General features: G+C 47.0%; 1 protein-coding gene across 1 annotated transcript in view; it reads right to left on the minus strand.

Moving 5' to 3' along the window:
* FA2H (fatty acid 2-hydroxylase) overlaps positions 1–21,532 on the minus strand; it is a 49,761-nt gene that overhangs the window by 23,625 nt on the left and 4,604 nt on the right. The window lies entirely within an intron of this gene.

A 21,532-nucleotide genomic window follows, 5' to 3' on the forward strand; every position in this document is an offset into this window, starting at 1 on the left:
GGGACTATAAGGAAACGAGAGCTGTTAGTGGGACTGCTCTGGGCAAGGAAGTCCCTGCCAGCCTCCCCTGGGTCCCTGGCAGGTGTCAGGCAGAGGGAGTCACAGGGAGTCACCTGGCGGGCTCACTGTGGCACGCCCGATGACTACCCCACCTCCCTCCCTCCCTGGTAATTCAGCAGAGCTTGTGGGTCACAGGCTGGGACATCATGTCCATGTGCCCACAAGAAAGAAAGGCAGCAGAGAGTGAGGGAGACGGTCCATCCAGGAACGTCCATGTGTGGGTCAGCTGCCACACATGGGGCAGAGCTGGCAGAGGACAGCCTAAATGGGCTCAAGGTTAAATCGAAGTAGCAAAGAGGTAGAGACAGAAGGAAATGGAATGTGTGGGGAAAATCATGTGGCCCCAGCTGGCCCTGATGTCACATAGGGTGAGGCCGGAGAGGGCAGGCCAGCACGTAAGTACAACTCAGGCTTCCCTACAGGAAGGGTGGGGAGAACACTTGCCAATGGGGGGCCTGCCCTCTGCACCCCTGTGACTAAAGGAAACCAGGGTGCTCGTGGCCGTGGAGGTGCCCTTGGAAGCTGGGTATCGGCAAGAGCCTGAGGGGACTGAGCAGCCATCTGGGTTTTCTCTTGTCACGATTCTTACATTTTTGCTTCCAATGAACCAAGAAAACCTGATGGTGACTGTGATGCTGGCATTTTCTGGGAAAACCCACATGTAACCCAAATAAAAGGGAGCTTTCGTGGTCCTTCCTGTCTTGATTGGGGAATCTCACTATTTTTAGTCTGTGTCACCATGCTAATACCTAAATTCCTAAAAACGGATCTCTGATGATCTCTTAAGGACAAAGAAAAGTGTATAGCATACCATACAATGACACTCCCTAAATATCCAGTGTAAACGTCATATGATAATCTTGTCCTCTCTAATTCTGTTCTAGCCTCAAAATACCCCCAAGTTTCCCCATCACTGAGCTGTTGATTCTCCACCCCCCCCCCCCGGAGAGTTCTTTGCACCTGGTCACCCCAAGTCCTTTCTTAAGGAGGGTGACCTAATCCTTCTCTGCACCCCTAACTCCATCCCTGTCTCAACAAAAGGTGTATCTTGGGGCCTGCGCATGCCAAGCAGGGAAGGAGTTATCCTGTATTGTTATTTAATGCTTTTGTCTGTGCTATACTATTCAGACACCCCTGAGTGGCAGACACAGATCTGTTTTGGGCACACCCACCTGAACAACCACTGGAAGCAGAGGAAAGGGCCATCGCCTCTTCTTACTGGGCACTTGGTACCCACGCTCCTGCTCACTCAAGTCTGGACTGTTTCCTGAGAGCTCCAGTCCTTGGGAAAGTCTCCCTTCTGCTCAGCTGGCTGCCTCAGTTTCCAGAGATCACTCCTGGCTCTTCCCCTCTAGGACTGTACAAGTTCTTTCTTTTTCACCTGGCAGGCTTATACATATATGAAGACAGCCAGTACCCCCCACGCCCTGCCATCTGCTTTTCCCCAAGGCCCTCTTAGGACATAACAGGGTCTCTAAGTACAACGGTTGGTCCGTGTTCCTTTTCCAGGGCAGGTGTGATGGGGCCAGGGCAGAACCCCGCAGGGCTCGCACCTCCCTCATATAGAATGTCATACTTCAGGTCATGGAACTCCCATTGATCTTTCTGACTGCCATCTTACATGGCTCATTCACCTAGCTTATGTCCACCTGAAGCCTTTTTCGTGGACTACTGCTGCTGGTATGGAGTGTGGAGAGCTGGTGTGGTCCAGGAGGTGATTTGGACCTGCAGATCTGTTCATTGGAGGATCACAAAAGATGTGTGACGAAGACAGGGATACCCTGAGTAGTGATGAATGGGAGAGCAGTAGGCAGTGGAAAACAGAGAAAGCTTGAGAAATGGGATCCTCAAGGGGAGTTTGCAGGGATGGGAAGCCCTGGCTCCATATCAGCCTCCTCTTCAGGGGCTGGTGGTCTCAGTGAAGTATGGTCCCCTTCCTTGTCCCTCAATTCTTCCTGCAAGGATCTCATCCATGGTTACTGCTTTCATCCACTCATCCACTGCCATACATGTTTGAACATCTGCAACGTGTCAAACCATCAGCTCAGAAGACTCTACAACAGCTCTCTCTCTGACACTGGCCCCACTCCTTGCCCTTGAAGAATGTTTCCAACTGCCCACATCATAGTCTGACCCAAGAGTCCTGCTCTCCCCTCTGATACCACATTCCTAAGAGTGAACTTACTATGGTCCACTGCAGATCGGCTTATCCTTGACTTCCCTATATTTTAAGTCTTTCCCCTGTATCCGGTATTCCCAAACTCCTCCTCTGTTATGCCCTTGGATTAACCCTAATTGTTCCCTCTAGTCAGTGTGGACGACTTGCCATTTCCCAAACATGCCTTGCATTTTCCTTCTTAAGTGTCGCCCTGTCCAGGATGATGACAGAGGTCACAAATTCACAATATTCACAAATGCTTACTATGTGCCCAACCATTTAATCATCATAACTGTATGAAGTAGGCACAATTATCATTCCCACTTGACAGATGAGGGAACCTACGCATGGAGCAGCCCCACAGCTAGCGAGGGGTGGAGCCAGCAGTTGGACTCCGGAATATTCTCTTGACCACCATGCACTTCTTTCCTAACCATTCTAGACAGAAATGATCTCTTCATTTTCCGATTTTTAAAAAAATCATACTTCCCACGTGTCCCAATGCCTCAGGTGGTCTTTATAATTTCCTGCCTCTTGTTTTTGTATGTTTGGGCAATTTTCTCATTTGTCCAATGGTGTTATAGATTCCTGTAAGGCAGAAAGCTACTGTTTTCTCTCTCTCAGGCTGCCTAGGATGGGCTCTTGAAAATATTAGATGCTGCACTCACATTTCTTTTTTCTTTTTTTTGAGGAAGATTAGCCCTGAGCTAACATCCACTGACAATCCTCCTCTTTTTGCTGAGGAAGATTGGCCCTGAGCCAACATCTGTGCCCATCTTCCTCTACTTTATACGTGGGACACCTACCACAGCATGGCTTGATAAGTGGTGTGTAGGTCCCTGCCTGGGATCTGACCCAGTGAACCCCGGGGCACAGAAGTGGAGTGCGTGAACTTAACCGCTATGCCACCAGGCGGCCCCACTCATATTTCTTGAGTGGACCATTTTCAACGTTGGGTCTTCGCAAAACAGCCAAGGTCCCCTAGACTCCTGCAGTGTGGTAGGCTTGGCTGCTGGGGATGGAGCTCTGAAGATCTGCAGGGCTCATGCTCCTCGGAAATGTACGATAAAAAGGGTCGACACGTCTGCTTAGATGAGCAGGGTGGCCCAGGATACTGAACACAGCATCTTAGAGCGCCACTCTGGGCTGTATAGGACAGTGCCCACATACAAGGGTCAAAATTACAATAATCTGGGCCATAGATTTTCAGTGCCGTTTGGCCACACACAGGATAGGCACAAGCAGAACTGAAAGTACACGAGACCAATATGAGAGTGCCAGCATTTTATTTTGCCAAATAAAAATATTTTTAAAAATTATCATCGGCAGCTTTTCATAAATGAAAGGAAATTTCAATACCAAATAGGTAGGAAACACATGCTTTCAGAATAAAAGGCAGTTCTTCCCAAGGAAGGGCATTTGGCAAATTTACACTAACATTAAAAAAAAAAAAGGTTCTATTTAAAAATATTTATTAACGCAGAACAATTGCAACTTAAAATTTTCCGTGAGTATTAACTGTACATAATTGTTTTATTGGTTCAAAGTGGTGGGTGTGGGGGCTCTAAAATCGATGTGTAACAGGAAGCAGATCAAATTTTCACTTTGTTCCTGTTCTGAGGTTTTCTTAAAAAATTACTAAAAATCTGGTTTTGCAGAGACGTTGGCTAAAAGTGGGAAGAGGACGTTTAAGGTTTCCTCACTCAACTGGAAATCTTCCAGGTGAAATGAGGGAAGTGGCAGAGCCCCACGGCTCTCTGCCTGCCTCCTGAGAACCAGGAGGAAGAAGGGCTCGCACCCAGGGCATGGCCCACTGGCTGGCATCCCCAGCACGGAGCGGTCAGGGATTCTCTCAAGGTAGCTCCCTTGAATTGTGGACCAGCGCCGTCTGAGGGCTGGCGCTGGGGGCACAGTGTCTCTGGAGGATGAGGAAGGGAAGGGAGTAGGCACCGTTTCCTCCTTGTCCTTCACCCTCCTTCTGCTGCCCCAGCTTAATCACAACTTGAGAGTCCTGGAGCCACCAGGCAGTAATGTCGTGGGCGATATGCTTTTGGCAAATAAATCCCAGACTGACCATATAAGCAAGGTGCTCTCTGGGTGGCCTCATCACGACCACACCCCTCGCTGGCAGAAGCCCAGGTTATTAGTCACAAGATCGCGCACACCTCCAATCTGGGAGGAGACTTCAAGGAGAGCCAGAGTGCGCAGCACGTTGGTGCCGCCAGGAGCAGAAATTCCCTCAGGTACAAGGAAGTGTCCCCTAGCGTGTCTTTCATTGATTGTTTTCTCAAGTCCAGTTGTGAGATTTCAGAAGGTCTGAAGACCTTTTTCCGCACACAGACAGGACATAGCCTCCCTGGAGAAGCTCTCCCATTCCTGCTCTAAGGGCTGCTCCCATCTGCACCGGGCGAGGTGGGGTTGGGGGGGGCAGGGTCCAGAACTGAGTCCGGCTGGGAGCCGCTGCACCACACACACTGATCTGGGCCATGTTTTCCAGGCTTCCATGCCCCAGTGTTTATTTTATAGTTGAGCTGGGCTCACCCTTGAATTCCACAGGCAAATACCATCCATGAATCAGAAGTGTGTAAAGGTCATTCCTGGGATCGAGCGTATGGCTCAAACTTTAAAATACTTTTTAAAAAAAGTTTCTTGGAAACTTCCACAATGCATAAAAAACTCTCCTGATCCTGAAGGCATGCCAAAGGGAGCTTTAAAAACCAAAAAGCATTCAGAAAGTGAAAAATATGTGTGTTCTTTTCCAGGAGGTGAAAATCGTTGAGCGATGCCTTCGGATTGGATGAATTTCCGTATTTGTAAGGGAAGTGAGTAATTCCGTAGTCAGACTCATACTGGCTGTCACAAGAATGGTCAGCCCAAGTGTTAATGGATGAGGCTGGACGTGGGGTGTCCCATCCACCTGTGACAGGTGATATTCTTCTCAGAGAGTCCACCTGAAGGATACAAGACTATCCTGGGGCAACAAGAATGGAGCTGAAGACCCAGCCCCTTGTGCTGGCCCCTCTAGACCTCTCTACCTCGGGGAGGCAGGGAGCGGACCAGCTGGCTGCAATGCTTTTGTAGTCAGGCCCAAGGCTGTTTGGGGAGGAACCCAGTGAGTCCAGCAGGGTAGCCCCAGCTGAAAGCATCTGGCTTTCCTCCTGCATTGGCCTCTTTTTGTCTGCCAAGCTGGAACGTAAGTTCCACGAGGGTAGAGACCCTGCTGTCATGCGCACTGCTAGGTCCCCAGGAGCCAGCACACGGTCAAATACTTACTGAAGGATACATTAATGAGTAGATGGTGGCCTGTTTAGCTCTGGTGGCCCAGGCCTGGAGAGGTCCCCAATGTGTATGGAGGCCAGGCAGGAGGAGAGCTGCCCCAGCGCCTTCCAAAGCCTGTGTGTACTTGGAGAGAGAAGGTCAATGTGCTCTGCCAAGGAGATTGGGTAGACAGGCCCTGCTCATTCTGAGCTGAGAACCACTGGACATGCTGGGCAATAGGGTGGGGGCAGTGAGGAGGGCATTTTGATGCCTTTAGGTCCTTCCAGCCACAGTCTAAGGCTTCAGGGAAAGAAGCCAGTGAGACAGCCATGTCAACCCAACTTTCTCCCAGCGTAGGGCCAATTCCTGGCTGGTCATGAAGCATGATTTCCTCTTGGGTCAGCCCAAGCCATGGCTCTCCTCTCATGGAGATGGTCCTGCTGACACCACTGTCCCTTCTCCTGGGCTCCCTCCTCCTCCCACCTCCCTCACACTCAGTTCAGCATCCTCAGATCCAAACTCACAGAGGATGCAGGAGTGGTTCCCTGCCAGCACCCTGAGGTTCCAAGTCAGTCTCCCCAACACATCTGTGCCTCAGGGAGGCAGCCCTCAGGGGGCAGGGGGAAGAATCCAGGGCCAGCCTTTAGTTCTAGACGCTGTGCATTCATCTCCAGGCTAAGGGACACAGTTCTCTACCAGGCTCCATTATCAACTTGCTGTGTGACCTGAGGAACTTCCTCTTGAAACAAGAAGTCGCTTCTCTCTAGAAAGCGCACCTCAGGTTCCTGCTCTGTCCTTGAAGGTTGAGCAGGTGACATCAATGAGTGAAGCAGGCAGGGTATGGTTCATGGTACGGACCCATTTTGTCTGCACATTAAACATGTAAGAATATTCTTCACTTCTGCAAGGAAAGATGCTCACTCAGAATTTCCTTAAAACATGAGGCACCAAGAAACAAAAAACCAAAACCATGAGGCACCCTTTTGCTAGAGACATGGGTACAGAGAAAAAAAGAGATGCAACAAGTGCAGTAATCAACAGTCATTGTCACTTGGTCTTGATATCAGGGAGGCTGCAGGGCACGGAGCAGACTGCAGTGAAGTGGAGGCATCAGGCCCTGTTAAAAGGGGTCAGCCCTGGGGCCGGCCCCGTGGCCAAGTGGTTAGGTTCGTGTGCTCTGCTTTGGCGGCCCGGGGTTTCGCCAGTTCGAATCCTGGGCGCGGACGTGGCACCGTTCGTCAGGCCACGTTGAGGCAGCATCCCACATGACACAACTAGAAGGACCCACAACTAAAAATTCACAACTGTGTACTGGAGGGCTTTGGCAAGAAAAAGGAAAAATAAAATGTTTAAAAAACAAAAGGGGGGCAGCCCTGACTTAGGTCAGGTGAAGACAGAGTCCAGTGCTGTCAGACCTTCTGATTTCTCAGAAAAGCTGAAACACTAGATTTCTATGTGAAATCTTCAGGTTTTAAAATTTGACTTGCATTTAAAAGAAGCAAATGATGGGGACCAGACCAACCTGTCTGAATACAAATGTAACCCTTGGTCTGCTGGTTTGCAATGTCTGGGTGAACTGCAGCCTCCTGCCCCTGCTTCGGCCACAGAGAAGGGTGGGCATGGACAGGCAAGAATGAGGGTTATGCACCCCCTGCACAATCCCCAGGACAGGGGATCCAGACAGGAGCCTGCATCCAGGCTGTGCCCCTATGGGGCACGTCTGCACAGTCAGCTGTACCAAGGCCCCAGGTAGGGTGGGTGACAGGCTAGCACCAGAGGGATCAAAGCCCCAGCAAGTTTCAATAACGGATGACCTCTTCCTCCCTCCAGATTAGCCAAGAGGATTGACTTCAGGAGGAAGCTGGGGGTGGGGGGCAGAAAGGGGTGGTGCATGCTGATTTCACCGGTTCTCCTCCCCTTGTGATATCTGGAGAGGAGACCAAATTCGTGAGGCTGAAGGAATCACAGTGGAGATGGAGGCCATGCACCAAGGATGTCACCTCCAGGGTCTTACTTCCAAGTATAGAGGCCCGTTATGGGTTAAATTGTGTCCCCACCACCCCCAAATTCATATGTTGAAGGCCTAACCCCAAGTACCCCAAAACGTGGCCTTATTTGGAAGCAGAGTCTTTGCAGATGTAATTAGTTACGACAAGGTCATCAGGGTGGGCCCTACTCCAACATGACTGGTGTCCTTTGTAAAAAAGTGTCTTTTGTAAAAAAGGGTAAATTTGTACACAGAGACACACGCAGGGAGAATGCCATGTTAACATGAAGGCAGAAACTGGGGTGATGTATCTACAAGCCAAAGAATGCCAAAGATTGCCAACAAACCACCGGAAGCTAGGGAGAGGCCTGAAACAGATCCTTCCTCATGGCCTCAGAAGGAGCCTACCTTGCCAACTCCCTGATTGCAGACTTCTAGCCTCCAGAATTGTGACACAAGAAATTTCTGTTGCCCAAGCCACCCAGCCTGTGGGACTTTGTTACAGCAGCCCCAGGAAACGAACACAAGGCCTCAACCTGTTCCCCTGGGGTCAAGTCAGGGCCACAGAAGGAGAAGGACTTCAACCAGGAGAGAGAACAACTGAGAGAGGCACCCATGGAGATGTGGAGACGATTCTGCTTCTCCTCCTGCGCTGAGGAGGCAGCAGAAACCAGGGTCTTGCACTCAACACAGCCTTCCTACGGGGCCCTCCTTAGCACAACCCTTGGCCTACTTTGCACCCCTCCCCACCCCCAGCCATGTGAGTCCTGGGACAGCCATGCCACCTCCATGGTGAGCACCATTACCACCCTACATGTGCGGCCAGCTTCTCATTGGTGTCAACACAATTTCCTCTGAGAGACTGGAAGGAGGTATTCCATAGATGGGGGAAACTGAGCCACAGAAGGACCAAGTCACTGATTCAAGAACTCTCAAATGGTTGTTGGGAGAGCCAGGCAGGAGCCCACTTCCACTGCTGTCTCTGCTAAGATTCTTCATGCACCTTCCCCTGCCCCCTCTAGGAGGACTCACTGGATGCTCCCAAGCCCCTGGCAGGGACTCTGCCTTAGCCCCCAGCCATCCTCCAGTGCCCCAGACCCTGTCGTCCCCAGAAAGACTTTGCTTGGAGGGTGCATGAGGGGGAGAAAAGAGAAGAACAACAGAAAGCCTGCCCTCTGCACGGCAAACAAACAAGCCGACCACAGAGGCCTTGAAAGGAGGCAGTGTGCTGAGGGGCGGGGGCTGCGGGAGGCGGGGGAGCCGGCATAAAGGAATGTTGTTCGCGAAAGCCGGGGCTGGGCACCAAGGGATGGACAGATGGCCTTTTATCCCGCAGCCTGGGTATGGCCTGAAAACCCTTTTTCTGAAATGAGATGGTGCCCCGGGCCCTGTGTCCAGCTGCCCCCACCCCATGGAGGCCCAGAGGAAGGTGGGGGCTCCAGGTGCCTCAGCAGGCCTGGGAGCATGTGGCCCTGGGCAGGTAGGAAGAGGCAGGCCCGGGGAGGAAGAGGACGGTGCTGGAGCCACAGCTGCACCAAGTGCCTTCTTTGGGAGGAAGCCTTCTGTGTTAACAAGCCCCCCGGAGGACCTCAGGGAGCAGTCTCCTCAGAGCTGCTGGTTTTCAGTAGCCTGAAATTTGGGGCAATGAAGGTAGCAGGATCTGCTTACTTCCGTTTCTAATAAGGTCCAAATCAGAAGTCAGGCCCAGCTAGGTCCCGTGGCCAAGCCTATCCTCAGAACATGTAAAATAAACTCTTTACGTGCAAAAACAAAACTAAAACAAACAACAAAACAGAAATCATAAATGGCAAGTGACAAGCCACAGAACCCCAAAACATACTCTCTTCTCACCCACAGTTACTGCAAGGCTGTTAGCTCCACCGGCCATGTCCCCGTGTTCATGGTAGGAAGACGAAAGGAAAAGAGAAAATGAGGACACTGTGCCTGAGGTGGGACCAACTTCTTCTGCTCTGGACATGTGGGGATCCAGACAAGACAGTCTCAACCTCCTGGGACCTTGAAGTCAGTTTGCCATGGACCTGGCATTGCGTCTACTCATGAAATGATGTCCCTCGGATGACATCAGCAACAAACTTGTCACCAGAAGCAGAAGCCAGCATAGATGGGCAATCCAGGACATGCGAAAAGGGGGCCAGTGGATTGAAAACACTAAATTACAGCTCAAAACTCACCCGAGTGTGCCCAGCAGTTTTCAGGCTACCAGATCCCACCATGGACCATCCGCATCCACATGGATCCTTTCCCCTTGGCCTCCAACCTCAGATTACAGCACCATTTCCAGGAAGGCATCAAGAGTAAGTGGATATGTGGTTTCTTCCAATGAAAGCCTGACTCTGGGATTTGGAGGAGCCCAAGGGGAAAACCCCAGCTGAGAGCCCGGGATTGGAGGTGGGACCTGGTGGACAGGGGCTCTTCTCTGAGGCTCTCCTCCAGGTCCTGCCTTAGAAAATCCTGCCTCATGCTGCAAGGGTAGGAAGGGTGGGATGGGAGTTTCGACTCTGATGTACAGTATCGGCAGCCTGCAGAAAATGAGTTTCTCAAGATTCATCCTTCTGTAGATTTGATGGGACCTTTCTAGACTGCAGTCTATCAAGACTTAGACCTCACATTCTAGAGGTCTAGCTTATAGAAGGTGCTATCCACAAGGAAAATACACTTAAGCCATCTCACTGACCCAACTTCTACAATGAGACAAATTTCAGATCTATCATATAGCCCTCCAATTTATAAGGATTATCTTCGAAATATTGTATTTTCCCTGTTTTTAAAGGAAAAATAAGCATTGATTTACAAACAACCTATATCACTCTTCCAGAAACAATATTGCTAAGTTTTCCTTTTACAATCTAATAACTTAATAAAGAGAAATAATTGTCGTTCTCATCATTGTTTACAAAATGGCAAATGATTACACTGCTGAAAACAATAAAAGTCACTGAACTGTTCTACAAACAAAACAAAACAATAACAAAAAAACAACCTGCCTTACACTTACTACTTCTTTTTACTGATTCAACAATTCCCTCTCCCCCTGCCTGGACATGCAATCTTCTCCCATTTACAGTTGAGGATGTTTATGTTCAGCGAAGTTGACTGGCTTGTCTCCAGTAGAATGGTTAGTTCTGGAACACAGGACTGTTGGATTCTAAGCCTGTGTCTTCTTTTCCACTCTCATTTATCAAACCAGAACATTTCTTAAACTAGCAAAGTCTCCACAGTAAGCTCTAGAATTGATGTCTCCTCGTGAGCCTACACTCCATCTTTTATGCTTCTTAAACACCATGTCTTATATTTGTCACCATAATGGTGCTCCAGAACCAGGAGATGATGTCCTTGAACAACCCCAGGGAAAGCTGTCCTTCTGGGTGGTCAGTGCCTCTCTGATGTGGCCACAGTTCAGGGACATCACTAAATACACGATCTGGTGTGGTCAAGCAGAGAAGGCAAGAGGGAGCCATTTGTGACACCAGCTTCCCAGGCCAGAATTACCAGATGAGGACGCCATTATCCTAGAGAGAAATGCCTTGGGACTCTGGGCCACAGCTCTAGACCAACACTGCCCAACAGAACTTTCTGCAATGATGGAAATGTTCTATATCTGTGCTGTCCAATATAGTAGCCACTAGCCATATGTATCTACTGAGCACTTGAAACGTGGCTAGTGTGACCGAGGAATTGAATTTTTATTTTATTTAACTTTAATTAATGTAAAATTAAATAGCCGCATGTGGCCAGTGTCTATCACTTTGGACTGCACTGCTCTGGACTCATATATTCAACTACTATTTGAAATCTCTACCTGGATGTTTCCTTGGCATCTGAAACTTAATGTGGCCCCAGTGAACTCTGTCCCATCGCAAACCTGGGCCCCAATCCCAGGACTCATCATTTCTATAAATCAAACCACCCGCTTGCTCATGTCAAAAACCTTGGCAACGCCCTCAACTCGTCTTTCCCTAACTCCCAACATTGAGTCCATCTGCAAGTTCTAGTGGTTCTTCCTCCAAGATATTTCCGATTTCTATCCACTTCTTTCTGACTGAATGGCCACCCAGTCCAGGCCACCTTCCTCTGTCACCTGGACAACAGTGATGGCCTCTTTGCTCTCTTCCTGCTTCCACTCTTGACACTCTTCAATTTACCCTCCATATGGCAGCCAGAATCATCAAATAAAATGTAGACCAACTTTTTCAATCTTCTGCTTAAGATCCTCGAGTGGCTGCCCAATGTACAAGACCTAAACCCTTACAAAGACCCATGAACCTTATTGAGACGTGGCCCCTGCTCACCTCCCCACTTTACCCCACACCATGCTCCCCATGTTCACAATGCTCCAGCAACACCAGAGCCTCTTTTTGGATTCCTGACGTCACCAAGTCCGGTTATACCCCAGGGCCTTTGCACTTGCTGTTCCCTATACCTAGACTGGTTTTTGTTTTTTACCCCATTCTTCTAACGACAGCTCCTTTTCATCCATCAGATGTCAGCTCCTCAGAGAAGCCTTCTCTAACCACCCTCACCAGAAGCTGCAGCTGCTACTCTGTCGCAGCCCCCTGTTCTAAAATATATTACCTATTATGTTGTATTTGATATATAATACATGTATATATTACATATAAGATATATATACACAGACTATTTTATTTTTTTTAAGATTGGCCCTGTGCTAACATCTGTTGCCAATCTTCCTCTTCTTTTTTTTCCTTCCTTTTTTCCCCAAAGCCCCAGCATGTAGTTGTATATCCTAGTTGTACATCATTCAAGTTCTTCCATGTGGGACGCCGCCATAGCATGGCTTGATGAGCTGTGTGTAGGTCTGCGCCCAGGATCCAAACTGGCAAACCCTGGGCCGCCAAAGTGGAGCACGCGAACTTAACCACTTGGCCACAGGGCAGGCCCCCAGACTATTTTAAATATATATGTATATAGATAAACTGCATTCTGTTGTTGCCACCTGTAATTGTCCTTTCTGCCTCTCTGCCTCCACTGGCAGCTACACCTCGTGAAGGCAGCAGCCAGTCATCTTTTTCTCCCCAGCACCAAGCGCAGTCCCGGCGTGAGGAGACGTCCACCATGTTTGTGGTTGGATAGAGGAAGGAACGGTGGGGAGAAGAAGGCAGCCCTGCAGCCTCCTGGAACCACCTGGGGCTTTGCCAGCCTCATCGTTGACAACTGTCTGTTCCCGGCCAGGGTGCATGCCTCCAGCACTGCTCTCATCAAGATGAAGATGGAATGAAGGTAGCAGGTTGATATAGACCCTACATGCTCTAGCTGAGGGAAGGGGCAACTCTGAGAGGCTAGAATGTCACCACTCTCCACTTCCTCCAGAGGGGTGAGTGGTCTTGCCCAAGAGGGTCTGAGCACATAGCAACTCAGGTTCTGAAAACATCCATCCCTCATCACCTAATAGGAATCTACCTTAGCAGACACTGGGGCCCATAAGCATTCTATTTCAGTGTAATCTATATGTTCTGTTTTACAGATCTCATTGCAGCCACACAAAGTCCTGTAGGGATGCAGGGAATAAGGAAACCAAGGCTGGGAGAGGTTAAATGACCCACACATTGTCACATAGCCAACAAGACCCAGAGCTAGAAGCAGAGCATGGGGCTTGGGTTGCAGATCCCAGGCTCCTCCTCTCTCCCTGAAGGCAACAGAGTGGGCTGCCCATTCAACACCCACTGCATCACTGCTCTGTGCCGAGCTCCACGCTGGGAGCTTGGGGATGCTGATTCTCTACTAATGCCAAGAGATCTGCCCACTGAGCCACTTTTAGTGCCTCCAGTTTTTCCATCTCCATTTTACCTCTGCCCTTAGCCCTCTAGAACAGCGGGTTGCAAAATTTATGGTGCTTCTGAGCCACAAAGAACGCTCGTTAAAAATACAGATTTCTGGGGTCTTGCCTTTAGAGATTCTGACTTTGTAGATTTGAGGAATGGCTCAAGAATATGGATAGATATGTGTGGATCTGTATGCTCATTAATTCTTTAATTTAGTTACCTGTGTGTTTTTTCACTCAAATGAAATATCAAACTTTTCACACAAGTCTTAAATATTGGCATCTCTGTCGCTACTAGAGTCACTTTTCTGAAATATAACACAGCTCTCCAGTGCGCATCATATCCACTTCCATCTAGGTTGTTCGAGCGGCAGAAGTTGTTTAATGATATCCAGCGTGGGAGGAATAGCACCTCTCACCCCGAACCCCCACCAAATTCGTGTTTACCTGGAATCTGTGAACGTGACTTCATTTGGAAATAGTGTCTTTGCATTAATCGAGTTGAGATGAGATCGCACTGGCTTAGGGTGGGCTCTAAATCCAACAGGACTGGTGTCAGAAGAAGAGGGGAAATTTGGAGACACAGACGCAGAGACACGAGGAAGAATGCCCTAGCACGGGTGCAGGCAGAGGCTGGAGTGACAGAGCTACAAGCAAGAACACTAAGGGTTGCCAGCCCCACCAGAAGCTAGGAAAGAGGCAAGAAGAGATTCTTTCTCTGAGTCTGCAGAAGGAAACAACCCTGCTGACACCTTGATTTTAGACTTCTAGCCTTTAGAACAGGGAGAAAAGAAATCTCTGTTGTTCTAAGCCACCCAGTTTGTGGTACTTTGTTACAGCTGCTCTAGGACACGAACACAGTTTCACTGGATACGGGATGCCTTGTTGCACATGACCATTCGCACGCTGTTATTTCGTTTTATTTTATTTTTCCACTCAACCTTTAAGAACATGTCTGTAAGTGATGTCCACAATGTAACTTAGTATTTTTCCAACATTTTATGATGAAAAAGTTCCAACACGCAGTCAAGCTGAATCTCACCATGAACAGTCGTAATGCCACCACCTACCACCTACTATTCACTTTACACTATTTCTTTGTGTTTTTGGGGGGTTTTTTTTTGGTGAGGAAGATTCGCCCTGAGCAACATCTGCTGCCAATCTTCCTCTTTTTGTCTGTGAGCCACCACCACAGCATGGCCACTGACAGATGAGTCGTATAGGTCCAAGCCCAGGAACCAAACCTGGGCCGCTGAAGTGGAGCACACCAAACTTAACCACTAGGCCACCAGGGCTGACCCCACTATTTCTTTGTAAAAATAATCTTTAAAGGCTTCTGTATCCCAACATCTAGCTCTTGCAGCCACGAGGGCGTATCCTTAGGAGCAACTCCTAAATATGAATTAAATTTACTTGCCTCTCCTTTTTTAAAAAAAAAAATGGGTATAATTTTCATATAATAAAAAATTACCAATCCTAAATTGGATAAATTTTGACAATTACATGCCTGCTTGTAGCCAATACCCAAATCAAGATGTAGCACATTTCCATCATCCCAGAAAAGTCCCGAGAATTTAATAAGCTCCTCGGATTTTGATGAAAGGAAGACAGAGGATAAGTATCCAGGTCTCTCTGCCAGAGGGACAAGACGTTTGAGATTTACAGAAATTTCCAAGCGAGGTGCCAAGTTCCCTGTTTGCAAACACAACTGCTTCCCTGCTCTCCTAGCATCTGGCTGCTCACACACACAGAGAACTTGACCTCAGGCCCCTCCTCCAACCCCAGGCTGCGAATACAATGCAGGAAAGGTACACAGGACCCACCGGCATGGAGTTCCAGCGGCAAGGCTGCTTCCAGGAGCTCCCTCCACATCCCTCCCCGACCCTGCCTTCCCTGAGGAAATCGCTACCATTCCATGACCACCGCTTGGACACCCCCCACCTGCCCCCCACCACCGCCATGGGCTCACTCACTGGGGCTTGTCCCCTGTGTGGGCTTCCTTGAGCCACTTCCTGCCTGCTCTAGCTCCACACAACCTCAGGGTCCAGGGTGCACCAGGCAGCCCCAGGCCCTCAAAGTCAGACTCGATTGTGTCTCCTCAAGGCCAGCAACATGGCCCAGAAATAACGCTCAGCTCTGGTCCCGCTCTTTGCTTTCTCTAGTGGAGCAGGTGGGAGCAGAATCCCTGCTGGAATGAAGCAGAAAGAGGGGAAAAAAAAACCACACTAACAGCTAAAACCCAATAAAAAACAAGTGATTTCACTGGTACAGAAAAGAGTCCAAAAATAGACCAAAATATATCCGTGAATGACTGATGAGCGATAAAAGTGTTTTTTAAATCAGTAGGAAAAGAAAGATTATTCCATAAATCTACTACGATAACCAGTTGGTCATTTAGAAAAACATAAACTTAAAATAATCCCTATTTTGTTCCTTATACCAAAAAAGTTTCAGGTAGATAAAACATTTAAACAAAAACAAACAAACAACAACAAAAACATTAAAAATTATTAGCAGGATACTAAAGTATTTTTATTTTTGTGTATAAAATCTTAAAGTAGAAGTGGTCTTTCTAAGAATGATAAAACTTGATATCTTTACTACATGGAAAATTTAAAGGTTTAAGTGGAGAAAAAAACATTAAACAAGTCAAAAGACAAATGAAAACTGGAGAATAAATAGTAATGTGTATGATGGAAAGTAGGCTAATGTTCTTTCTATATAAGGAATGATTATAAATCAATAAGAAAGAACAAATATCTAACAGAAAGATGGACAAAGGAAGAGGCAAATTACCAAAAAGGTGCAAATAGTTTAGACACATGAAAAGATATTTAATCTCTCTCATAGTTCATATAAATAAAATTTAAACAGGGAATAATTTTTTCACCCATTGGCAGAGGTTAAAAATACTGGTAATACACAGCATCTGGTGAGCGTGTGGAGAAACAGGCATTCTTACATGTTTTTGGAGGAGTTTAAATTGGCACAACCTTTTTAGGAGGTCAGCGTGTTTGACCCACTGATTAATCAGTAACGAAGAGCACAGAGAGTGAGTCACGTGTCAGGGCCAGGAGCGCCTGCTCCCCTCTGAGAATCTCCCTCACACGCATCCACCCCTCCCCGCACGTCACCCTAGAAGGCAGAGGTAGTTTATGAGGTCTAGAAAGCCATCCGATTCAGCTCGAGAGCCCCCCTCCTCTGTCTCCAAGGCCTGACTTCAGCCCAGTCAGAAGGATCAGAGGGAACCCTATACTGCACCCTATTGCTCTTAGCTCCCCAAGAAATGCATTTGCTTCCCATTGGTTCAATCTCACGCCTAAGATTTGTTCCTAATGGGTGTGCAATGGAAATTGACTGGGCACTTGGAAACCACATTCCATGATCTCTTAGCGCTAAAGGTTTCTAATCTATGAAATGGGAGAATTGACACCTGCCCCACCTATCTTATGGGCTCAAATAGAAATAAAAGGGAAAATATTTTGAAAAACATAAATTGCTATGCAAACTTAGGTGTGTTATTATTAGTTCTAAAAGGATCATTGTTATCCAAGTGTTCTTTATCTGAGTCCCTGGAGATTCAAGTTGCAAAGTACAGAAAAAAATCACCTTAATACTCAACTATTCATGAGTCAGCTGACCACTTATAAATTTATTTCCTCCTCAGATACTGACCACTACCCCCCAAACCCCCCAGTCCCCCTAGGAGAAGTGATGGTGGGGGCTGCTATCATCTGAGAAAATATGATGTAACAAAATGCAAACTGACCACAGAGGGAAATTGAAAATACAGGAAATTTCATGAGGCCAATGAAAGTGATAGAAACCGTTTTACTCACAATTCCATTGCCAAATAAAAATCTGGCAGTGTTAGGCCAGTTAACACTGAAAAACAGGCAATTAACAAAAGATGAGCTTCTTCAAAAGAGAACGACTTGTTTATCAAAGGATCAAGAGAAACCCTCAGCCCTAAAATACTCTTGCTAAAACAACCCTCGTTATGACCTCGTTATGCTGTGAAGGCCAGTGTGAAGTTTAGAATGTCACGTTGTGCTTTCACACCGTTTTGTTAGAAAAGCCACATGTGCACAAAAACAACACTCCTTGATTCATTATTTGCTCAATGTAAGAATGGGCATGCAGTTGCAGTCTTACTTTTGCTGTCAGGTTACAATAAACTAAAAAAATATTTTTCAGTTTCGCTTTTCAGGATAATCAATTTCCCTCTTCCAACCTCCTGGCCCATTTTCTGTGAAATATTGGTCTTCATTTAAAATAGATTCACTTTTCGAACTAGTGTTTTCAGGTTCTTTGGATAAATACTCAGAAGCGCAATTGCTGGATCATATGGTATTTCTATGTTGAATTTTTTGAGAACACTCACATGCGGAAGATAAACAAACACATAGATGTAGAGAACAGATTGGTGGTTACCAAAGGGGAAGGGGTTGCGGGGAGGGTGAGAAGGGTAAAGTGGCACATAAGTATGGTGACAGATGGAAACTAGACTTTTGGTGGTGAACATGAGGCAGTCTATACAGAAGCCACAAGATAATAATGTACACCTGAAATTTACTCAATGTTATAAACCAATGTGACCTCAATAATAATAAAACAAAAGTAGACTCACTTTAAGTGACCTTTTATCCTAGGAGTCAAGGACTTTCCCACTTAGGTCCAACAAACGACTGAACTTTTTAGGGCACCCTATCTCCAACCTACACTGGGCACTCCAAAGGGTCCTGTCTGGGACGAGAGAGAGCAATCACGAAATCAGGCTGATCTGGCCTTTCCCCTGGCTGGGGGGATGCAGGATCATGGAAGCTGTATTTATTCAGCCCCTTATAGGTGCTCCTTATTCCTCCGGGACAGCCAGTCTCAAAGTACGCGCCTTGAATTGACTTAAAAATTTGAAGTCTTTCTTTGACCTTTGTGGATAAATGATGCCCATTTCATAGACTTTCATTATTACCTAAGACTAGGGGCTATTTATTAGCAACTAACTGAGTTATTATGGACTACTAACATTTGGCATTTATAAAACTAAAACTAGCCAGAGACCCCTAAAAACTCTGATTCCATTTTCCAGTGGGAAATCTGAGCATCATGAGATGCTAAGCAATGTTGAAAAGGTTCTGCTGGGCACAGAAGAATGTAGAGAACCAGAACTCTACACCTTTTAAATTTTATTGCTTTTAAAGGAGAAATTATGCCTAATTCACTTAGGTAATCATCAACCAAGTTTGTTGTAGATTGCGTGGTTCACTCTAAGTGTGTAGTCACATGTATTTGTGACGAAACTTCTGGCTACTTGTTTTCCTGTGACAAAACTTTAAGACATTCTGTACGCATCATAGTGCAAATATCTTACAACAAATCCCCCTAAATTTGCTTGATCTGGTAATGCTATTTAAATACCTTGCAATATACATCAAGGTAAGAACCAAAGTATTTGGATAATTATGTTTTGGGGCAATGCTTCACAACACAAAATCCTGAATATGAGCTTTACATTTCTCAATAATAAACTTCACGAGCGTTGCCAGCATCAAGTTTGTTGTGCTCCAATTTTTTTACCATGACTGAGCTCTTTTTCCACTGGGGAACAGGAGCAGGTGGGGAGAGTGGTTTTTAGTCTTCTGCCATCTTAGACGAGCAGCAATTAGAGAAGAGGGAGGGAGAACCATTGTTCTGAGACTACTTGCTTTAGAGAAATTTACATAAAAATATACAGGAAGAGTAAACGGAGGTGGAAATCCAGGCAACCCGGGTCCTGCCCATGCATGTCATCCAGACACTCACAGCCCCATGGGGATTGGTCACAGCCCTGAGAGCAAGGAGGGCTCTTGGTTGGCATTTTCTATGGTTAACTTCACTCCTACCCTTGTAGGGGTCTCATGGGCAAGGGTGAACCGCAGTAGCCTGGTATGGAAGTAAATAAGTGAGGGCAAAGGCAGAAGTGAGTGACTCATCTGACAGCCCTTCATCCTTTCCATCAACTCCCAGCCCTTATAGCTAATAAAGAAGAAACTGGAAAGAGTTTGTTTTTTTGTTTGTTTTACATTTTAATTCTAGAAGTATCTTGTGTGTGCTAATTTTACCATTTTCCTTTTCAGTTATGCACATATCTCAGTTTTTCAAGCAGCTCATTCATTCATTTATTCAGACATTTATTACTTCCTGTTGGCATGCACCAGTGTAATGGTGTGTCCTAGCGAAACCCAGATGAATCAGACAATTCCAGTGTTCAGAGCTTATAGTTTAGTAGAGAAGATAAGACGCGTAGTGAAAATATAGTAAGGAAGAACATTATGAACGCTGTAATGAAGGTATGGGCAAAGTGCTATGAGAGTTTGGAAGAAGGAGAAAATCAATTCTAGATGGGGAGGTGAGGAGAAGCTATATGGAGGAAACAGCATTTGAGCTGGACTTAAAGGATGTGGCAATGGGGAGCCATTGAAGGCTTAGGAATATAGCCATAACATAACCAAGTTCTCTTTAGAAAAGTTTACAAGAAATGGGGTGCAGAAAGCATTGACAGGTAGAGACCTGCCCAGGAGACTTCTGCCATAATGAGCATAATGGGGCTCTGGCCAAAGTAGGGTAGCAGTGGGGAGTTATCCGGGAAGGAAGACTAAGGAGGCTAATGGGATTAGCACATGTCTGTCCAAACCATCGACACTCCTTTTTCCAGTTATTCCTCATTTTTCCCCTTCTACAGCCTATGGATTCTCTAGGGCAAAGCAGACAATGGAGACAGGTGCTGTTAAAGTAAGAAAAACACAGGTAATCTCCCAGACGTAGTATTGCGTGAAAGAAGCTGTACAGCAGAATGCACACTGGATGATTCCATTTAAGCTTTGTGCACCTTTCCGGGAAATGAGAAGCAAGAGAAACCAGCAATGGAGACTGAGAAGTAATGACCAGGGGTATAGGTGGTGAAGAAGGTAGAATAATGCACCCCCCTCCAAAGTCTATGTCCCAATACCCGGAACCTGTGAACGTGTTACCTTACATGGCAAATGGGACTTTGCAGACATGATTAAGCCGACCTTGAGATGGGGAGATTATTCTGGATTATCTGGGTAGGCTCACTGTAATCACAAGGGCCCTTATGAGTGAAAGATGGAGGCAGGAGAGTCAGAAAAGGAGAAGTGACAGGAGAGCCGAGGTCTGAGCAATAGCCGGCTGGGGGCCATGAGCCAAGGAATACAGGCAGCCTGTACAAGCTGGAATAGGCAAGAAAACAGATTCTGCCCTAGAGCCACCAGAAGGAAGGCTGCCCTGCCAACTCATTTTTGACCTCTGACCTCCAGAACTATAAGAGAATACATTTGTGTTGCTTTAAGTCACTGAGTTTGTGGCAATTCATTACAGCAGCAACAGAAAACGAATGCAGGTAGAAACCCAAAAGGAGGTGGTACCCAGAAGCCAAGTGAAGACAGTGTATCAGGGAGGAGGGAGTGACCTCAGTGACAAGAGCTGCTGCCAGACCAGGTGGATTAGGTGAGAATTGACCACCAGGTTTAGTGAGGTGAAGGTCCGGACGAGCCCGGCAAGGGCAGTTTCAGTGCTATGGGGGGTTTCAGAGAAAATAGGGAGCTTATTACATGTCCGTCTAAATTAATGAAGACAGCAGATGGCCCAGTGACGAGTGTGTGTCATAAGGAGAATAAACAAACAAGTAAGCGGAAGATGAGGGATGCTGCTCAGGCATCAGTTTGGGTTCTTGCCTGGGAAGATTTCCCAGGAAACCTTGGGATTTCTGTTTCTGGGATTCCTATTTGTTTCTTTATTTCCCCCAGAGAGTCCTAATTTCTGACCTTCCCCCCAATTTGCATCTCAAGGGCCCTTCATTCACTGATTTCTGGGATGACACTAGGGAGCACTCCTGGAGCCTGTGTTTACCCCGGTGTCATATGGAAACACAGTGACCTGGGTCCCTGGACCCTTTACCAGCTGGCCCTAAGTTCATCCTCCAGGTATGACTCACCTGGTTTCAAAGAATAAACTCATCTATGTGGCAAAATAGTGAGATTTGTAGGTAGAGATGAAAAGCCAGAGCTTGAAATTCCCTGGCAGGTAGCAAAGGATGGCAGCTGCTGATTGGCTAGGCAGGCTCAATGGGAAGCCCTTTTTGTTGGCTAAGCAGATCTCAACCCCCTTCAGTTAGCAGACTTAACATGTCCACTCCACTCTGCAGGCAGGAGCAGTCTGGCAAGTTTCCCAAGCATCAGCTTTTACTTGAATTCTCAACTCAGATCAGCTT

The sequence above is a fragment of the Equus asinus genome, chromosome 28 (genome assembly GCF_041296235.1).
Source record: "Equus asinus isolate D_3611 breed Donkey chromosome 28, EquAss-T2T_v2, whole genome shotgun sequence".
NCBI classification, from domain to species: Eukaryota; Metazoa; Chordata; class Mammalia; order Perissodactyla; family Equidae; genus Equus; species Equus asinus.